The sequence below is a fragment of the Hyla sarda genome, chromosome 8, assembly GCF_029499605.1.
Source record: "Hyla sarda isolate aHylSar1 chromosome 8, aHylSar1.hap1, whole genome shotgun sequence".
NCBI lineage: Eukaryota > Metazoa > Chordata > Amphibia > Anura > Hylidae > Hyla > Hyla sarda.
In genome coordinates this window covers 57,232,852-57,253,525 of record NC_079196.1, presented here as the reverse complement: position 1 = coordinate 57,253,525, position 20,674 = coordinate 57,232,852, and the positions used below count along the sequence as shown (strand labels likewise).

The following is a 20,674-nucleotide window of genomic DNA, read 5'->3' as shown; positions in this document are numbered from 1 at the left end:
TGCGACACACACATCGCAGTGTGTCTGCTTATAGCGGAGTATTGTCGCTCCAAGCAGGCACATCTAAAGGCACCCTGTAGCGGTCCTTCAGCAGCGGATCCGCAGTGTAAAATACGTTGTGGATCCGCCCGTGTGAACGCACCCTTAATATAGAATGTAGCTCAGGATCAGGAGTAATTTCTTGTATATTCCAGAGCTGCATTCGCCTTGTACTGATCCTGAGTTATATCCTGTATACACCTGTACTCACTATTCTACTGGTGGGATCACTGGGGGGAGTTTTATCAAAACCTGCGTAAAGGAAAAGTTGCTGAGTTGCCCATAGCAACCAATCAGATCACTTCTTTCATTTTTGAAAAGGCCTCTGAGAAATGAATGAAGCTGATTGGTTGCTGTGGGCAACTTGTCAACTTTTCTGCTTTGCAGGTTTTGATACATTACATTACTTATCCTATACTGTACCTGAGTTATATACTGCATTATACTCCAGAGCTGCACTCACTTTTCTGCTGGTGAGGTCACTGTGTACATACATTACATTATTTATCCTGTACTGATCCTGAGTTACCGTATTTGCCGGCGTATAAGACGACTGGGCGTATAAGACGACCCCCAACTTTTACAGTTAAAATATAGAGTTTGGTATATACTTGCCGTATAAGACTACCCCTCCTACCACGATGTACAGTACCTTGTAGTTCCCCCCATATTAAGTAGGCAGTATAGTTCCCCCACATTAGGTAGGCAGCATGTTCCCCCACAATAGTAGGCAGCTCTCCCACATTAGATCAGCAGCTCCCACACATTAGGTCAGCAGTTCCCCCACAATAGTAGACAGCTCCCCCACATTAGGTCGGCAGCTCCCCCCCACAATAGTCGGCAGCTCCCCCCCACAATAGTAGGCAGCTCCCCCCCACAATAGTCGGCAGCTCCCCCCCACAATAGTAGGCAGCTCCCCCCCACAATAGTAGGCAAGTCCCCCCCACAATAGTCGGCAGCTCCCCCCCCCCACAATAGTAGGCAGCTCCCCCCCACAATAGTAGGCAGCTCCCCCCATAATAGTAGGCAGCTCTCCCCCCACAATAGTAGGCAGCTCCCCCCCCCCACAATAGTCGGCAGCTCCCCCCCCCACAATAGTAGGCAGCTCCCCCCCCCCACAATAGTAGGCAGCTCCCCCCCCCCCCACAATAGTAGGCAGCTCCCCCCCAATAGTAGGCAGCTCCCCCCTCCCACACAATAGTCGGCAGCTCCCCCCTACAATAGTCGGCAGCTTCCCCCCCCCCCCAATAGTAGGCAGCTCCCCCCCCCACAATAGTAGGCAGCTCCCCCCCCACAATAGTAGGCAGCTCCCCCCACAGACATACAACTTCCAGCCATATAGAGTGTATGGCTGGAGGCTGTATGTCTGTGTACTGCCCCCCACAGTGTTCCGGTCACCGCTCCTCCGGCCCGGGGTCACAATCTACTGCTATGGCCTATGGACCATAGCAGCAGTCCGGAGTAGAGGAGCGGTCATCGGAACACTGTAGATGACGCGCCGCCGGTCACTCACCAGGCCCCCGGCCAGCGCTCGTCCTCCTGCGCCTCTATGGTTGTACGCACGGGACGTCACTGACGTCACGTGTGTACAATCATAGAGAGGTGGAGAAGCGCAGAAGGACCGGAGGAAGACCGCAGGAGGACCGGAGGAGGACACGTGGCGGTCGGGACGGGAATGGTTAGTGACCCGCGGACATCCTTATGTTCCGAAAAGATTTTTCGGGACACAGGGATGTCCGGCATAGGAATACTTATGATTATCTTCCCGACTCCTGTGTGCGGCTGCAGGTGGGGGCCGGCCAGAGCATGTAAAAACTTAATTCATGTATACTAAAAACCAGGGTGCCTCCAGCTGTTGTTAAACTACAACTACCAGCATCCCTGGACAGCCTTTGCCGGTCCTGGCATGCTGGGAGTTGTAGTTTCACAACAGCTGGAGGCACCCTGGTTTTTAAGTATAATGTACAGTTATTAGTTTGTACATGCTCTGGCCGGCCCCCGCCTGCAGCCTCACACAGGAGTCGGGAAGATAATCACAAGTATTCCTATGCTGGACCCCAATACCCGGCGTATAAGACGACCCCCGACTTTTCAGAAGAAAATTCGGGGTTAAAAAGTCGCCACTACTCTCTGGGCGTACTCCACCACTTTCTGGGCGACATCCGGCTCCGCCAGAGTCATCCCGACTCCCGCCAACAGCCCACAATCTACCCTCCGGACGAAGGGATCGATTGCGAACACGTATAACAGCGGGCTCAAAGGACAACCCTGACGGACTCTGGACCCCACCTCAAAAGAGCGGCCAGACCAACCGTTCACCAGCGGGAAACTCTCTGCCCTGCATATAAGGTGACAAGCCAATTCACAAAAGTACTCGGTAAGCCATATCTCAGGAGGACAGACCAGAGGTACTCGTGGTTCACCCGATAAAATGCTTTGGCCTGCTCCAAGGACAGCATGTACTCCTTCCAGAGACCCGCACTACTCCACTCCACTGCCTCCCTGACACTGAGGACAGCACTTAAGGTGCTTTGGCCTGGAGCAGAGCAGTTCTGGGCCCCCGAAAGGAGCCGGGGTGCAAACTTCACCAACCGATTAAACAGTATCTTAGCCAGAAGCTTCCTGTCCGTATTGAGAAGAGCTATGGGCCTCCAATTCTCAATCCGGCTAGGATCTTTACCCTTTGACAGAAGAATCAGGGCTGACCTCCTCATTGACTTTGGTAGAGTGCCCGAGGAGAGACACTCATTGAATACCTCAGTCAAGAGGGGAGCTAAATACTCCTTAAAGGTCCTGTACCACTCGGATGTTAAGCCATCCGGACCTGGTGACTTCTTTGGGGTAAGCCCTTCAATCGCCAGTCTCACTTCCACTTCCCTGATTTCTTCTGCCAAAACACCAAGAGAGGGGTCTACCCCTGGCTCAGGAATAGTTTCAGCCAGGAAAGCCGACATCCCGTCTCAATCTAGATCCTTCCTTCCTAAGAGGTGCGAGTAGAAGGATCTGACGGCCTCCAGGATCCCTGATCTGGAGCGATTCAGAGATCCCGTACTATCAATCAGTCCTGAGACCACTTTACTACTCACTGACATCTTACAGTTCTTGTAAGGGTCGGGCGAGCGGTACCTCCCGTAATCCCTCTCAAAAACCAAAGATGCGTGTCTATCGTACTGACACCTCATCAGCAAGGACTTCACTCTGGAAATATCCTCCCGGCTACCTCCAGTCGAGACAAGGAGCTCAAGATTCCTCCTCAGACCCTGATACAGGCGGTACCTATTCTGGGACCTGAGGCTCAAGAGCTGGCGGAAGAACCCCACAACTCTCTTCTTTAATATTTCCCACCACTCTGACTTACTACTACAAAGGTCCAGTAAAGGTACCTGACTCTGAAGAAAATCCTCAAAGGACTGTCTTATCTCTGCTTCCTCCAGGAGGGACGAATTCAGCTTCCAATAACCTTTACCCATCTGAAACATTCAAGGAAAACAAAATCATACAGTGATCGGAGAATTCCACCTCAACCACGGACACTGCGGAAGAGACGGCTTCCTCCTTTAAATAAAACCTGTCTATCCTAGACCTGCAGCTACTTCGATGATAGGTGAAACCCACGTGGCCTGAGGGGTTCCAGATGTGGGGTCCTCTAGGCGAGCTTCCCTAACTATATTATTGAGGGCTATGTTATCGTAAGCCAGCGGACCATTGGAACCTCTCCTATCTTGGGACCTCGTGACATTATTGAAGTCCCCTCCAAAAATCACTTGCCGGCTAGTAAAAAGGAAGGCTTAATCCTCATAAAGAGATCTTTGCGGCCCCACTTGGTTTGTGGGGCATAGATGTTAATGAGCCGGAGCTCTTGCCCCTTCATGAGGACATCTAAGATCAGGCACCTCCCCATTTCTAACTGAATAACCCTTCGGCATTCAACCGGAGCGGTAAAAAGGACCGCCACCCCACTATACGGCTCAGCCGCAAGAGACCAGTGGGAGGGCCCACGCCTCCACTCTCTTCTGGCTTTAACCAGAGAGGCTAGATCTGACAACCTGGTCTCCTTTAAAAAGAAAATGTCGGCTTCAACACGGCCCAGAAAATCAAAGGCTGCGAATCTAGCCGTATCCGACTTTATATTGGCACAGTTAATGGATGCCAGCGTCAATGGGGTGAGTGCCGCCATCATGGGTGATTGAGTTAGACGGCCACACCTTTATTTTTTCTTCCCCTTCTTCTTCGTCCCCTCATCCCCAGAAGAAAAAGAAAGGGCAGGACCGTTTTTGCATCTTTTGTTATCCTTTTCCTCAGTTCTGGCTTGCTCTTTCTGGATCCAGCGCTCACCAGACTCTAGGCCGCACGCAGATCCTCTCTGGCCATCCTCAGCTCCCCGCCGCACTGATCATACTCCGCAAACCCCCGTTAACTCCCTGCGGTCCCGCGTTAAGTTTAAAAAACGCAGGGACCGCCGGGTGATAGCGCACGCTGGAACGTCACTGACGTCCCGTGCATGTGCCCATAGCAATGGAGGTGCAGAAGACCGGAGCATCGAGGAGGAGGAAGACGTGCGCTGGCCAGATTGGTAAGTGACCAGCGGCACGTCATCTTCGGTGTTCCGACCACCGCTTCTCCGGTCTCGGAACTAATGCTATGGCCAGACAGGAGGAGCAGTGGTCGGAGCACTGAAGTGGGGCAGTACACAGGCCTCCAGCCTCCAGCCATACACTGTATATGGCTGGAGGCTGTATGTCTGTGGGGAACACTGCCAGCCTAATGTGGGGAACACCGCCTGCCTAATGTGGGGGAACACTGCCTTCCTAATGTGGGGGAACACTGCCTGCCTAATGTGGGGGAACACTGCCTGCCTAATGTGGGGGAACACTGCCAGCCTAATGTGGGGGGAACATTGCCAGCCTAATGTGGGGGAACACTGCCAGCCTAATGTGGGGGAACACTGCCAGCCTAATGTGGGGGAACACTGCCAGCCTAATGTGGGGGAACACTGGCTACCTAATGTGGGAGAACACTGCCAGCCTAATGTGGGGAGAACTCTGCAGCACCTAATGTGGGGGGAACACTGCCAGCCTAATGTGGGGGAACACTGCCTACCTAATGTGGAGGGGACCACTGCCAGCCTAATGTGGGGAGAACTCTGCTGCACCTAATGTGGGGGGAACACTGCCAGCCTAATGTGGGGGAACACTGCCTACCTAAAGTGGGGGGAACACTGCCAGCCTAATGTGGGGAGAACTATGCTGCACCCAATGTGGGAAGAACACTGCCAGCCTAATGTGGGGAGAACTATGCTGCACCTAATGTGGGGGGAACACTGCCTACCTAATGTGGGGGGAACATCTGGGGAGAACTATGCTGCACCTAATGTGGGGGGAACACTGCCAACCTAATGTGGGGAGAACTATGCTGCACCTAATGTGGGGGGAACACTGCCTACCTAATGTGGGGAGAACTATGCAGCATCTAATGTGGGGGGAACACTGCCTACCTAATGTGGGGGGAACTCTGCCGCACCTAACGTGGGGTGAACACTGCCAACCTAATGTGGGGAGAACTTTGCTGCACCTAATGTGGGGGAAACTCTGCTGCACCTAATGTGGGGGGAACTCTGCTGCACCTAATGTGGGGGGGAACTCTGCTGCACCTAATGTGGGGGGAACTCTGCTGGGGGGAGCTCTGCTGCACCTAATGTGGGGGGAACTCTGCTGCACCTAATGTGGGGGGTACTCTGCTGCACCTAATGTGGGGGCCTCGTATCGACATTTGCTCACGTCGCGCTCCCAAAATTCAAGGGCTGGCGTTACTACGTCCTGACGCCGGCCCTAGAGCGTGACATGTGTGAACATCAAGGAGGGGGGGGGGGCTCCACTTCCATTCTGCTTGGGGTCCCCAAATTCCTTCAAATGGCCCTGACTGTGTACATACATTTCATTACTTATCCTGTACTGATCCTGAGTTAGGGTGCATGCACATCATGGTTTCTGTATCTGGCAGCTGGATCCGGGGGAGAATTTAAAAACTGCCTGCTGCTATATCCCTTTTGGATCAGTGCCTTACCCTATTCATTTCAATGAGTCAAACAACTTTTGACCTTGACTGAAAACCGCAGTTGACCACATTTTTCAGTTCGGGTCAAAAGCTGGATATGGTCACTGCTGACTTTGTTCGGCTCATTGAAATGAATGGGATATGGCACGGATCTGTCAAGAATAGCAGCAGGCGGTTTGGAAAATCTTCATTTGGTTCCTGTTGTATGAATTGTAGTGTGCATGTATCTTTACATCCAGTATTATACTCTAATACATGAGGAAGGGGTTTGTTACAGTGTGTCACCCCAGTAGTAAGGTGGGGCGTGTCAAAGGGCGGAGCTAATAGTCGGAGCCAAGGGAGCGGCAAAATTAGCTTTTGCCTAGGGCGGCAAAAATCCTTGCACCAGCCCTTGCCACACACCACTTTCTAAAGTCTGCGCAATATTCCTTGACAGGTCTGCATCCCATTTTTAACATACGCAACTGAGACTCAGCATACGCAGCTGAGTCAGGTTCTGCATACAAATGTTTCAAACCAGCAAACAAAGAATCTACTGATGACAACTCAGGGGTGTCAGGATCAAGAGAAAATATCCACTCTTGGGGACCCCCTTGCAAATAAAACCTATTCTCTGTTCATCAGTACCAGAAGTGTAAGGTCTTAATTGAAAGTACAATTTACAACTCACACAAAAGGTTTTAAATGCTTTCCGGTTCCCCAAAAAACAAACAGGAAGATTAACCAGAGGTTCCAAAGGAGCTGAAAGAGGAGAAGTGGGAACAGTAGCGCGTGATCTCTGAATCACCTGCTCTTGATGTTCCAGCCTCTCAATCAAGCCCTGGTTTATACTAGACTGGGATTGAGACAACTCTTGCTGCTGTACCTTCTCAGCTAAATCCTGGACCAACTGAGTTAGGTTCTTCATCTGATCAACCAGAGCTGTCATGGGGTCCATGACTAATAACAAAACAGATGCAGTAATATTGTCAGTGAAAATGTCACATCGGGCAGGGATAGAGTGCAGCCCCAATCTTGCCGACACCCTCTGTCCCTGCCTACTTGGATACCCATCCTAAACAATGGGTCCACAACCACGAGGATTGCTGGTTACTAGACAAAGGGGGAGATTTATCAAAACCTGTCCAGAGGAAAAGTTGCTGAGTTGCCCATAGCAACCAATCAGATTGTTTCTTTCATTCTCCAGAGGCCTTTTCAAGGCAAGGACTAAAAGCACGCTGCAGGTTTAAATAGCCAGCTACACAGGTGAGATCCCAGCAAGGTCAGCTGACCAGCCCAGATAGCTAGGCATAGCCATAGCAACCAAACTAAACAAAAGCTCAAGGAAGTTTAACCCTTCGGGTCAAACACGGACGAGTCATTACACTTTCTTTGTCATAAAAATGTAAAGGATATTTTGTGGGATCCATTCACCCCATATGGAATTCTTTTGTTTTTCCTGAATCCATAAAATGCAGCCTTATGGGTCTTGTCAGTGCCTGTATTTACAAGATTCAAATACTAAGGGCCCTAATACATCACCTGAACAGGCTCATAAAGCCCTATGTAATAGGGCTGGCAATCTGATGATGAATGAACAGAGCTTGTTTTAACTTGTCAAAAAATTATTGGCTGTCAGCCATACATCTTCTTGTGAAACAGGGGATGTGTGGTCAACAACTGATGATAACAAAAGGTGTGTAGGTCTGCACAGACAATTGCTGGATGTGCTGCCCTCCCCTCCCAACAGGGCCGGACTGGGGATAAAAAACAGCCCTGGAAAAAACTCCTTACAAGTCCCACAGGTCAAAGGGCGCAGCTGTAACACACATGACAGTAGCCAGGTAAATCAAATACCAGGCTTTCACTACACCGGTTCTAAGCACTGCAGCCTGTGAGGGAAGCCTGGCATTTCATTTGTCAGGCTTCCATTTCGTCATGTTGCCGACTTGATGCTGTGCCCTGCCTGCCAACCAGCCCTTTACAGTCTTGTGGCAAGGGGTGTAATTAATATTGCATGTGCCCCAGGGAAAATGTTCCAACTTCAACTCCCCTCTATACAATCTCCCAATCTATTGTCCTCCAAATTGTAACAACGCTAACGTAATGTAGGTTGGTAGTCAGGTATGTAGGTAGATAGCTAGGTAGTTATATAGGTACTGTAGATAGGTTGTTACACAGCCAGGTCAGTGTTTACACTGCTAGGTCAGTTAGGTAGCCAGATATGTAGGTAGCCAGGTAAATAGGTAGGCAGCCAGTGAGTTAGGTAGCCACGTAGATAGTTACACAACCACAAGAAGGGTCCAGCAGCACACTAAAATGCAAGCAAACAGTGCTTTTATTAGCCCATGTGCAAGTGGATGCGACGTTTTGATAGCATCACGCCATCTTTCTCAAGCATGTTCAAGTGATCACTACTCATACATTAAATAAGGTGAACAATCAAGTATCAAATAAACACTCATTATACAAAATAGTGGTATTATACAAATATACATCAATCATAAATATGTAAAAACACTGCATATGAAATAAAAAACTAGTGCCAATCATATAAAACATAATAAACAATCCGTGTCAGCATGATACTTGAGATACAATGACATTTATCACCAATAAAATGCAGCTGTGTACATTTAAAAGCAGAATCAAAAACAATGGTGTGGGGGTTGGATATCTTACCATGCTAGCGTTCTCATGCAGTCACCGGCACCATCCCTAGCTGTACGTCACATGATCCCTGTATCACGTGATCCGTACATCAGCGCCGGGTTTTGGTCATGTGACCTATACCTCCCGCTACAGTTCTCGCGCAAATATGTGTGCGCGATCGCTGTAGAAGAGTATAAATTATTATTAAGAAATACATAGTAATCAGATATAGCGAATAGACAGAGAATGACATGAATAAGTGTGTGTGCAAGTTAAAGCACAACTGTCATGGATATTGTACCCCCCAGACTGATACCATGATAGTATAGATGATGATACGTGTAATGCAGCTGTACCTTTGGTTGCTCTTTATCACACTTTATCAGCAGGAACATAGTTTTATCGTGCGGTCAGCAACTGTCAGATAGGCGTGGCTGGGGATTGTAATGCCCTGTAAGTGAGTGCTGGGTCCACTGTGTGATTGACACACAGGTCCCCACCCCCGATGTCCATGATGTGCGGGCCGGCTTGACTCCACTGAGCCTTTACATATTATGTGCACCTTTATGATATACAGTGCCCGCACTCCTCCTCTTCTTCTCCTGGTGCCGTAGACGTGCTGCTTCTGCTTTCACTAAAGGCAGAGAGAAAGTGCTCACTCCCGTTGTCTGCCACCAGCTCAGTGTGCCTGTGCAGTGCTAGAGGCAGGGAGCGAGCTCTCTGCCTCTAGTGAAAGCAGAAGCAGCGCATCTACGGCACCAGGAGAAGAAAGGAGTACGTGCACTGTATATCATAAAGGTGCACATAATATGTAAAGGCTCAGTGGAGTCACGCCGGCCCGCACATCATGGACATCGGGGGTGGGGACCTGTGTGTCAATCACACAGTGGACCCAGCACTTACTTAAAAGGAGCCTTTCTTGTTGACCATCAGGTATCATGATCTACCTCCTATGATTGTAGACACATCTGTTTTTACTAGCTTGTCTCGTAAACAGTGGATAACAGAATTCAGGAATTTCTGGAAAACAATGTCTTGAGATCGGCCAATGTTTGCGAACAGCTCTAGCTATCGCGTCGGCCGTCTCATTATATGTCGATATAAAAGCAATGCGTGGTGGTTTATCTTTTCTGCCTGTGTGATGGATCGCGATATATCGCGATCCATGTCCAAAAGCTTGTCTTTGCTTTGTTTTAGTAGGCTCAAAGGATAACCTCTACGTGCAAAATGACGTGACATGTTTTCTAAAGCTGGTTGGACTCTCCCTTCCAGTCCGACGATGCAGCATGCCCGCATTATCTGACTGGTCAGTTGAGATCTCACCATAGGCCGTGGATGAAGAGAGTGAAAGAGATATGATAATTCATGTTGTTCAAAAATACCAGAAAATCAAATAGTTGGGTCTGGGTACCTGTCCAAATGAGGAAGACGTCATCTATATAGCGCCACCACCCCAGCACATGCCTGAAGTGGTGGCACGGATAGATGAACGTTTCCTCCAGGGCCGCCATGGATACATTGACATAGGTGGGCCCATGGCGGTTCCCGATAATTGTAAATAAAATTTGTTGTTAAATGAGAAATAATTGTTTTTCAATACGATTTCCAACAGAGACATGATAAATGAGCATTTTTCTGGTGTATGATCAAGTATTATGGCCTGTCGTACAGCCTCCATCCCCGCCTTATGTGGGATGGAGGTGTACAATGAGGTCACATCCAAAGAAGCTAAGATGGGATTAGAGGGAACATTAATTGATTCGATTGTGTTAAAAAAATCAGCTGTATCTCTAATAAATTATCTAGATCTGGAAGCGTATATTCAAAACTTGATCCCAAAAAATTGAGATGCGACTCGTTATTGATTCCCTCTCGGAGACAATTGGTCTACCGGGAGAGTCAACCATTGATTTATGGATCTTTGGCAAAATGGAAAGAAAAGGAGTAGTTGGATATGTTACTGTCAAAAAATCAAACAAAGCTTTGTCAATAATCCCATCTCTCAAGGCAGACCCCAGACACACACTAATTTCTATTGCAATGTTATTTTTCGGATCTGAGTTCAGCTCCAAATAGGTGGCATTGTCACCCAACTGGCGGTTAACCAGCTAGATATTTTGAGCGGTCCATGATCACAACTGCCCCGGCTTTGTCGGCGGGCTTGATAATTAAGTCGTGATCATGGACCAGCTCATTCATCGCCAGATATTGTGCTTTTGGCAAGTTAAAGTGATGTGAGGTCACACCAGCAGTGTGTTTGGAACCCCAGTTCTCCAGTACAGGGGCGTGTCACGACCCCTGCCCCAATCGGAGGCCGTCACACTCCCTCCATATAGCTCTATGGGAGAGCTATTCGGCAATCTTCGGCTCTCCCATAGAGCTTTATGGAGAAGATGTGGCGGCCTCCGCTTCAGGCAGGGGTCATGATGTGCCCCTGTGCTGGAGAACCTGTGCGCCAAACAGGAGATCATGGGGGACCCATCGCTCTGATTCTCTATGATCTAAAACTTCCTTCCTTTGGATAGGGGATACATTTTTCTTCATGATACTTATCCTTTAAGTAGGCAGGTAGTCCCCTCAGATTAGCCCCCCCCCCCAAGTAGGCAGGTCCCACATTGACCCCCCAAATAGGCAGATTGTACCCTTAGATTAGACCCCCCCCAGTAGTCAGGTAGTCCCTCAGATTTTTATATTAGACCCCCCCCCATAGACAGTCCCCTCCCCTTACCATGTGGCTGCAGCCAGCAGTGCACCATACTTCATGGAGGATGATGCTGCTGCTGTAGGAGCCGGAAGCAAAAGCTAAAGTTGTACCGCCTCCGGCTTTCATTCATTGCACTGACTCGGCAGGCCCTGGTCCGTTCGCATTGGAGCCGAGATACCTTTCGCAGCCGTGCAGAAGCTCTTCCCCAGATGACGAGCGGTGAGCATCCGTAGAACGTAGTGACGCACCGGCCCTGTGATTTTGGGAACGTCACTATGTGGCCACCGTATCGGTACGGCCACGCACCGCTCGTAAGCTAGGGGAGAAACCTCTGCATGGCAGTGAAAGGTATTTCATGCTCTGATGCAAATGGACTGGGGACACCAGGTCGGCGCAATGAATGAGAGACAGTGGCGGAGCAACTTTAGCTTTTGCCTCCGGCTCCAACATGGGCTAAGGTACTGTCGTGCCAGCCAACCCACAGGGTGATCTACGAGATCCGCGCTCATTCACTCTGCAGTTTGGGACATGTAATAGGGCCCTTAGGCAATTTAATATCATTATATGCATCAAATTCTGTTTTCTGTTTACCAAAAAATATCCCATACAAGAATAGCTTTGTGTTTAGGTTCCAGCCAAAATCTCTGAAACTTGATTTTTAATAGAAATTGGTCCACGCCACAAAAAGCCCTTGTACTGTTACTTTAATTTAAAATAACTTTTGACATGTTGCCTGGAGACATGCTGTGTTCAGAATTTATAGGTCGGGAAAGTTTGTGTCTGGTCAGCAGATCTGACCTTTTCTCTGCCTAGATTAAGCAGAGAAAAGTTTGGATTTGACTGTCCACCAGAATGTGAAGTGTGCTACCGCAAACTTCTCTGGCTTATAACTCCTGATTTCAGCGCATTTCAGGACTGAGATCTGGTGCGATCTCAATTTTTGTCTGGGCAGCATGTCAAAATTTTTCTAAATTACTGTATCGTTTTAAATTACATTTCAGAAACGGGGGGGGGGGGGGGGGTTGATGTCTATAAAGATTATTCAACATGGGAGACAGCAGGTGATAGTTGTTCTGCTCTATGTTAGTAGTCCCAGAGTTAAAAGGGTTAACCAGAGTTAAAAAACATAGCTGCTCTCTTAAAAAACAGCACCACATCTGTACTCAGGTTGTGTGTGGTCCTACAACTTTCTCCATTAATTTCAATGGAATTGGGCTGCAAAACCACATGTAAACTAGTGACAAGTTTCTCTAATCCTAGAGAAAAGCAGCTATGTGTCTGCTCATAGGAGAATACTCAGTGTACTTCCCACTGCCAGGCAGATTTCCTGCAACATGAAATATGCAGCATAAACGATATGTGTGACCCTACCATTAAAGGAAAACTGACATTAGCCTAACCTGCACTAACCTGGTGATACAGTCTTATAGTGCGGGTGACGCTGATCACACTTGTCTTTATCACTGAACATGTGCTTCTTCTAGGTTACACCCAAAAGACATGAGTGGAGCTTAACAATGGCAGAAAACACTGCAGGCTCGCGAGATCTCCCAGCATATATGTTCTATGTGCTGAGGCAGGAAAGTGAATATTTATGCAGTGGGTGGTTTGTATGTGCAAGCTGGCTGACCATTCTTCTGGACATTAGGGCTAGGGAACGCCCCCAGTGCACCAAACCACTTCATTTACATTTTTAGATTTGATTCTGCGTTGTAATCAGCTTCCCCCTGTTCCGTCTTTTGCTGAATATTTGCTGCTGCGTATTTTCCTAACCATTGAAATCAATGGGAAGCAAAATATGCAGCTGATTTAGTTACCATTGACTTCAATGGGTAGGGAAATACGAAGCAGCAAAATACGGCATGTGTGATCCTATCCTTAAGTTGATCAGACATGGGGAGAGATTTATCAAAACCTGTGTAGAGGAAGATCAGTGGAGTTGCCCATAGCAACCAATCAATTTGCTTCTTTCATGTTTAAGAGGATTTATTAACCTGTTAAGGACCAAGGACGTACCAGGTTTCCTCTCCGGACACAGGACCCTGGGTGAGCTCGCTCCTTGTCTGTACTGTCTCTGGTTGTCTGACTTAGTAGTGCTTTCCTAATGTCCGACCCCAGTCCCGACCCCCTCCCCCCTTCTCGGCATGGTACTTCTGCGCTGGTCACTTACTATGCCTGCTCTGGCTGCAAGGCCAAATTGCCAGGCGGTTCCACAGAACCCACCTGTATGCTCTGCGCCTCCTTGCACCCCAGTACTGTCCTGCCCACTGCCCAGGGTGGCCCTCCAGACGGCGGTCGGTCTGATCCCGCTCCGGAATGGGTCTCCTCTCTCTCCCAGTCCATCTCTGATTTGGCCAGGGTTTCCCAGGAGGTTGGTTTGTCCGCGTTGGGGCGGTCCTCCTCGTGCTCTTCCGTTAGGGAGCCGGCGGGGAGTCCCTCATCCCGCCCTCCCCTTCGGCCCTCTCGCGGCTGCTCGGGGCGCTCTTCCTCGGTTTCCTCTCCTGAGTCGGACCATCTGGGGCCTTCCCACCGGAGTTCACACTCTCATTCTACCTCCTCCAGGCGTCAGCGCCGACGGTCGCCCGCGGTCTGCCCCTGTCTACCCGCTCCAGGTCCATCCCTCCCCGCTCCAGAACTCCTCTGGAGCGCTCCCAGTCCCCTGGTGAGCGGGCAGACTCGGTTTTGGATCCTCCCTCTGACTCGGAAGGGACTTCCCGCATGTCAGACATGGTGGAGAGTCTGGTGTCGGCTGTTAGGGACACCTTCCACTTGCAGGACCCGGGAACTTCTGGGCCCACCCCAGAAGTCTCCTTCCGCCACGCTCGGCGGACTTCCCGAATATTCAGCCCCCACACTGAATTTGATGACCTGTTGGAAGCGGCCTGGAAGCATCCGGACAAGCGCTTCCATGGGATCAAGAAGCTCCGGATTCTCTTTCCCTTCCCGCAGGAGCTAGTTACCAAGTGGTCCTCTCCTCCTACGGTGGACCCTCCTGTGTCTCAACTATCCAAGTCGACTACCCTGCCGCTGGCTGACGCGGCTTCCGTCAAGGACCCGTCAGACAAATGCATCGAGAATCTGGTGAAATTCGCCTTTGAGGCGGCTGGCTCGGCCTTGTCCCCAGCTTTTGCCTCCACCTGGGTGTCCAAAGCCCTGTCTATCTGGGCCGATCAGCTGCGCCAAGGGATCTTGGCAGGCGCCTCCTCCAGTGATCTGGTGGCACTGGAGCAACAAATCGCCCATGCAGGTAACTACCTCTGCTGGTCTTCCTTGTAGTCGGCTCGCTGTGCGGCCTTCGCCTCGGGCAACTTGGTGGCTTAAGGCTTGGAATGCCGATGCAGCCTCTAAGCGCTCCCTCACTGAACTTCCGTTTCAGGAATCTCGGTTGTTTGGCAAGCGCCTTGACGAGATCATTTCGGAGGCTACGAGGGGCAAGAGTTCTCTCTTACCTCAAAATCGGCTGCGCCATTCAGATCCGCGGCAGAGGATTTCTTCCTTTCGCCCCTTCCATTTCTCGGGCCGCACGGATCGTCCCCAGGCCCCTCAGTTGAAGAGGGCTCCGTCCTTCAAGGCTCGCCCCTCCTGGAAGTCGGGCCCTCGTTCCAACCTCCCCTCTGCAAGTAGGGGACCTGCAAGCCCCCCACGGCATGAGGGTGCGCCCCCATCCGAGCCTTCCCCTCGGGTGGGGGGGGTCGTCTATCCCTCTTTTTGGACGTTTGGCTGGCGCATGTCCACAATGCTTGGGTTCGGGAGGTAGTTTCTCAGGTTTATCGCATAGAGTTCGCTTCTATGCCCCGGGATCGGGGTATCAGTGTTTTTCCGGTCCCGTCCTCCTCGGTCCCCAGCTTTGGCTGCGGCCTTCCAGGTGGCCCTCCGCACTCTCCTTTCCCAGGTACCGGTTCCTTCTCAGGACCGCTTCTCAGGGTTCTACTCGCCAAGAAGGACGGCTCGGTTCGCCCGATCCTCGACCTAAAGCTCCTTAACCGACACGTGCATCTCCGGCACTTTCGGATGGAGTCTCTGAGGTCTGTTGTCACCTCCATGGATCAGGGGGAGTTCCTCCCCCTCCATGGACATCCGGGATGCTTACTTACACATCCCTATATTTTCGGCCCACTAGCGCTTCCTCAGGTTCGCTGTTCCCGAGGGTCATTTCCAATTTGTCGCCCTGCCTTTCGGACGGGCGACTGCACCCGAGGTCTGTACCAAAACGTTGGCGGCGGTGGTGGCTCTTCTCCACTCTCGGAGCATCTCAGTTCTTCCATACTTGGACGACCTGCTCATCAAGGCGCCCTCTCTGGAGCAGAATCGGGCCAGCCTCAGCATCACCCTCCAGACTCTCACCAGTTTCGGTTGGATCATCAACCACATAAAGTCCAACCTGTCCCTGTCCCAGTCCCTGGTTTTTCTGGGGCTTTGCTTCGACACGGTGGCTGCTCGTGTCTCCCTGCTGGAGGACAAACTCCAGGAGCTCCTGTCGGGGGTCCGCTCCCTTCGGGCACCGGGCCCATTTCCCATCCGCACCTGCATGTCTGTTTTGGGAAAGATGGTGGCTGCCATGGAGGCGGTTCCCTTCACCTAGTTCCGCTTCTGTTTGCTCCAATGGGCCATCATGTCCCAGTGGGACAAGTCTCCCTTGTCTCTCCACCGCAGAATCCGGCTCTCTCCCCTGGTGTGTCTCTACATCCTTTGGTGGTTCCGGTCCCCCCTTCCCCATGGGGGGTCATTCCTTCCTGCCCCTCCGTTGGCATGTTCTGACCACGGATGCAAGCTTCCTCGGCTGGGGAGGGGTCTTCCGGGACCGGACGGCCCAGGGTCATTGGACTGCATCGGAGTCCAGGCTCTTCATCAATGTTCTGGAGCTTCGGGCGATCCTCCTGTGCCTTCGGCACTGGAGCCGCCTTCTCTGGGGCCTCCCAGTCCGGGTGCAGACAGACAACGCCACGGCCATGGCGTACATCAATTGCCAGGGGGGAACCTTATCTTTTATCCTTAACCTTATCTTTTACGTATGTACTCTTCCATTCCAACCTCATCGGTCAGACTGTTTTCTAGGCTGGGACATATATCTAGGACCGCGAACTGGGCCCCCGCCATGGGGTTGACATGTGTGTTCCATAAAACATGGGACAAACGGGATTCAGTGATGGTCGGACTCACAGTGACCACTACTTGTACAGCTGTAGCTTGCGCCACTGGTGGAATGACAGTTGGTGCCTGTTGGGCCAGCCAAACCTTCTGAACAGCTGGAGTAGGTCAAGGCAGTTTTGTCAGGCCAAATCTCTGGGGCAACCAGAGAAGGCCTGGACACTTCCGTTGGTGCCCGATGGTCAGGCCAAACCTCCTCAACAGCAGGAGTAGGCCTGGGCACATCTATAGACGCCTGCGGACCTGGCCAAACCTCTGTGGCAGCAACAGTGGGCCGGCTAATTTTTTCGGACAAATTTAATTTAGAATTTTTCAGCATCTTGGCTTTTCGGACATAGACATCATGAAGAGGATAGATAGAGTAGCAGGCCTTTTCAATGTCTTGGCCTATGCTGTCTGGGATCAGTTTGTTAACAACTTCCTTCCAATAATTTTTTTTCACCTTTTGGGTCACGATTTCCATCATCTTGGTGCGCATCTGACAGACTTGTTGATGCTGGGAAAAGGATGCCTTTCTGATCTGAAAGAGACGGAGAAGGTAGCCATCTGCAGTCTTCCCATCCACCTGCGCTTTAATTTGGGTCCTTTGTTTTTTTACAACTGGGCCCCCCTGCAACCTGGGGAGTACTGGCCCTTTAAGATGCTTGGGGAGGTGCTGCAGCAGCTTAGTCTGACCTGACTGACATAACCCGGGTGGTGATTCCCCACATAATGGCAAGTACCCGGGAACACTACGGGGCACTAAACGGTTAATGTGACTCACCACTGGTACCGGAGACTTACTTGCGGTTGTTGGAGTCTGCGCTGCAGCAGTCTCTTGGACAGAATTCGCGGACCCGGATGTAGCCACCGGGATTCGCAGTACGGCTTCGTCCTTGGAACTTCCTGTTTTCGTCCCCAACGGGCTCCAGTAAAATGGCCACCGGCCGGAACTGTATCATCAGCGGAGCCTGGGACCGGAGGTGACTCAGCGGCGCATCCTCTTCTTCCCCCCTGGCAATAAGGGGCGGACCTTTCAAGTTCCACTTAGAACTAGGAACTGCGACTTGACTTCCACGCCCAAAGGCAGGACATTGACCAGTGCGGGAAATTTTCACGCACTTCTCGGGCTCCTCCTTAACCCTTTCAGGTGCTGATTTAGCAGAATGATGCAGCATGGCCTCAGTCCTGATTTTACACATTATCGCTGAAACTTTATCAGACTTTTCAACAATGGACAGCACAGTTTTGTTCACCTACCTGTCACGTATGGGCAGGGAAGGAGTGCTCGCTAAGCTCACCCGCGCCCCTGTCCCTGCCTACTTGTCCGTCTAGCCTAAATGATAGGCCGGCAACTGGTCGGCAATCCCTTCCTAAATAAGTGAGAGGAGTCAAATGTCAACACAATAAAATACAATCCTGTCAGTTGTCAGGAGCAACAGGGAAACAAGCAACTAACAAAGACAAACTAAACATACACACAAAGTCAATGTCAGTCAAACCGAGTCTAGCCAGGAGTGGGAAGAGGTGCCGAATCACTATAACAAAAGAGAAGTCAGATAGGAAGCTCAAGTCAAGTTGCCGGGTATACAAGGGAATAAGGAAATGCTAGCCACTCAGGTAATGACCAGTTTCACAGGCATCTTCCCAGTGTCTGATGCCTGGTAATATAGGGAGATGCACATGTGGTCAATCAGTAGCTAGCCACTCAGACAGCAGGGCGAAACCTCCCCCTCTACTTTATCAGTGCCACGGTAGAAACACATTACAATGACAAAGTCCTGTACAGTTTTCTGGCATCGGCATGCGATTCTTCTCGGACACAGTTCAGACTTGCGTGGGGGGGAGAGACTTGTGGAATATGGCATCCTAAAAATTGTGGTGAGCCATGGGGTGTGATGTGAGGTGTAGGGGCAGATCGTGTTGCCCAGGGGTAGATGGTGTTAACACCTTATTGTTCGTGATGCCAGGGCGTGGTTGCTACCTGAAGGTAGCACCGCTAGTCTTAGGTTAGGCAGGGCAAATAATAGTCCAAGACCAGGTTAAGGGTAGCTTTTACTGAGGTAGACAGATGGTACAGTCTTTACAGCTCAGCCAGGATCCCAGATAGGGGACCAATAACACAGGGGACCCCACAGCTTGCTGGGACTTGCAGTGACTTGACAGACTTTAGCGCAGCCACACTGACTATAACTGACTTGACTGAAGATAGTGACAGCAGACAAAGATGACTTGACGTACTGACTTGTGGCTGCAATTTAGGCTTGAGGCCTCCAGATGTGATGAACACTAGCTCTGAGACGTCTGGACTTGACCTCAGGATCTAAGAGAGGTGAAAGAGAGGGATTGTAGTACCTACCCCTCTTATAAAGGGGGGCTGAGCAAGGAGCCCATAGGCTAGCTGCGGATCATCAGGTCACCTGGTGCTCTCTGGGTAACAAAACATATGACTTAAACATGTGACAACCATTATCAGGTGACTAACAATCATGTAACCATATATAGTTACATAGTTACATAGTTAGTACGGTCTAAAAAAGACTTATGTCCATCAAGTTCAACCAGGGAATTAAGGGGTAGGGGTGTGGCGTGATATTGGGAAGGGATGAGATTTTATATTTCTTCATAAGCATTAATGTTATTTTGTTCCAGGAATGTATCTAATCCTGTTTTAAAGTTGTAAATTGTTCCAGCTGTGACCAGTTCCTGAGGTAGACCGTTCCATAAATTCACAGTCCTCACGGTAAAGAAGGCGTGTCGCCCCTTGAGACTAAACTTTTTCTTCTCCAGACGGAGGGAGTGCCCCCTCGTCCTTTGGGGGGGTTTAACCTGGAACAGTTTTTCTCCATATTTTTTGTGTGGGCCATTAATATACTTATATACATTTATCATATCCCCCCTTAAACGTCTCTTCTCAAGACTAAACAATTGTAACTCCTTTAATCGCTCCTCATAGCTAAGATGTTCCATGCCCCATATTAGTTTAGTCGCGCGTCTCTGTACCCTTTCCAACTCCGCAGTGTCCCTTTTATGGACAGGTGCCCAAAACTGAACAGCATATTCCAGGTGAGGCCGTACCAATGATTTATAAAGGGGGAGTATTATGTCCCTGTCCCTTGAGTCCATGCCTCTTTTGATACATGACAATATCCTGCCGGCTTTGGAAGCAGCAGCCTGACATTGCATGCTATTCTGTAGTCTGTGATCTACAAGTACACCCAGATCCTTCTCTACCAGTGACTCTGCCAGTTTAATCCCCCCTAAGACATACGATGCATGCAGGTTATTAGTACCCAGATGCATAACTTTACATTCATCCACACTCATTTGCCAAGTGGATGCCCAGACACTTAGTCTATCCAAGTCATCTTGTAACTTATGCACATCCTCTATAGACTGTACTGTGCTACAAAGCTTGGTGTCATCTGCAAAGATAGAAACAGAGCTGTTAATACCATCCTCTATATCATTGATAAATAAATTAAACAACAGCGGTCCCAGTACTGAACCTTGGGGTACACCACTAATAACCGGGGACCAATCAGAGTACGAATCATTGACCACCACTCTCTGGGTACGATCCATGAGCCAGTGTTCAATCCAGTTACAAACTAAAATTTCCAAACCCAAAGACCTTAACTTACCTGTCAGACGTCTATGAGGGACAGTATCAAACGCTTTAGCAAAATCCAGAAACACTATATCCACAGCCATTCCTCTGTCAAGGCTTCTACTCACCTCTTCATAAAAGCAAATTAGATTGGTTTGACAACTTCTATCCTTAGTAAACCCATGCTGGCTATCACTTATAATACAATTATCCCCTATGTATTCCTGTATGTAATCCCTTATAAGTCCTTCAAACAATTTACCCACAATGCACGTTAAACTTACAGGTCTATAGTTTCCTGGGGAAGACCTAGAGCCCTTTTTGAAGATTGGCATCACATTCGCCTTGCGCCAGTCCCTTGGCACAATACCAGACACCAGAGAATCTCTAAATATCATGAACAGGGGTACAGATATTACTGAACTTACCTCTCTAAGAACTCTTGGGTGTAGTCCATCCGGTCCTGGGGATTTGCTTACATTTATATCACTTAACTTACCTTGTACCAT

General features: G+C 49.9%; 1 protein-coding gene across 3 annotated transcripts in view; it reads left to right on the top strand.

Moving 5' to 3' along the window:
* Nucleotides 1–487: 487 nt before the first annotated feature.
* Nucleotides 488–20,674, top strand: part of LOC130283913 (acetylcholine receptor subunit alpha-1-A-like) — a 37,740-nt gene continuing 17,553 nt past the window's right edge. For 2 of the 3 annotated variants that reach the window (XM_056533649.1, XM_056533647.1), the window contains exon 1: nt 11,483–11,776. The gene's annotated coding sequence lies outside the window, so the exon portion shown is untranslated. Of the gene's footprint in view, nt 513–11,482; nt 11,777–20,674 lie in introns of those variants that run through there. The other variant, XM_056533648.1, reaches the window with a different exon arrangement.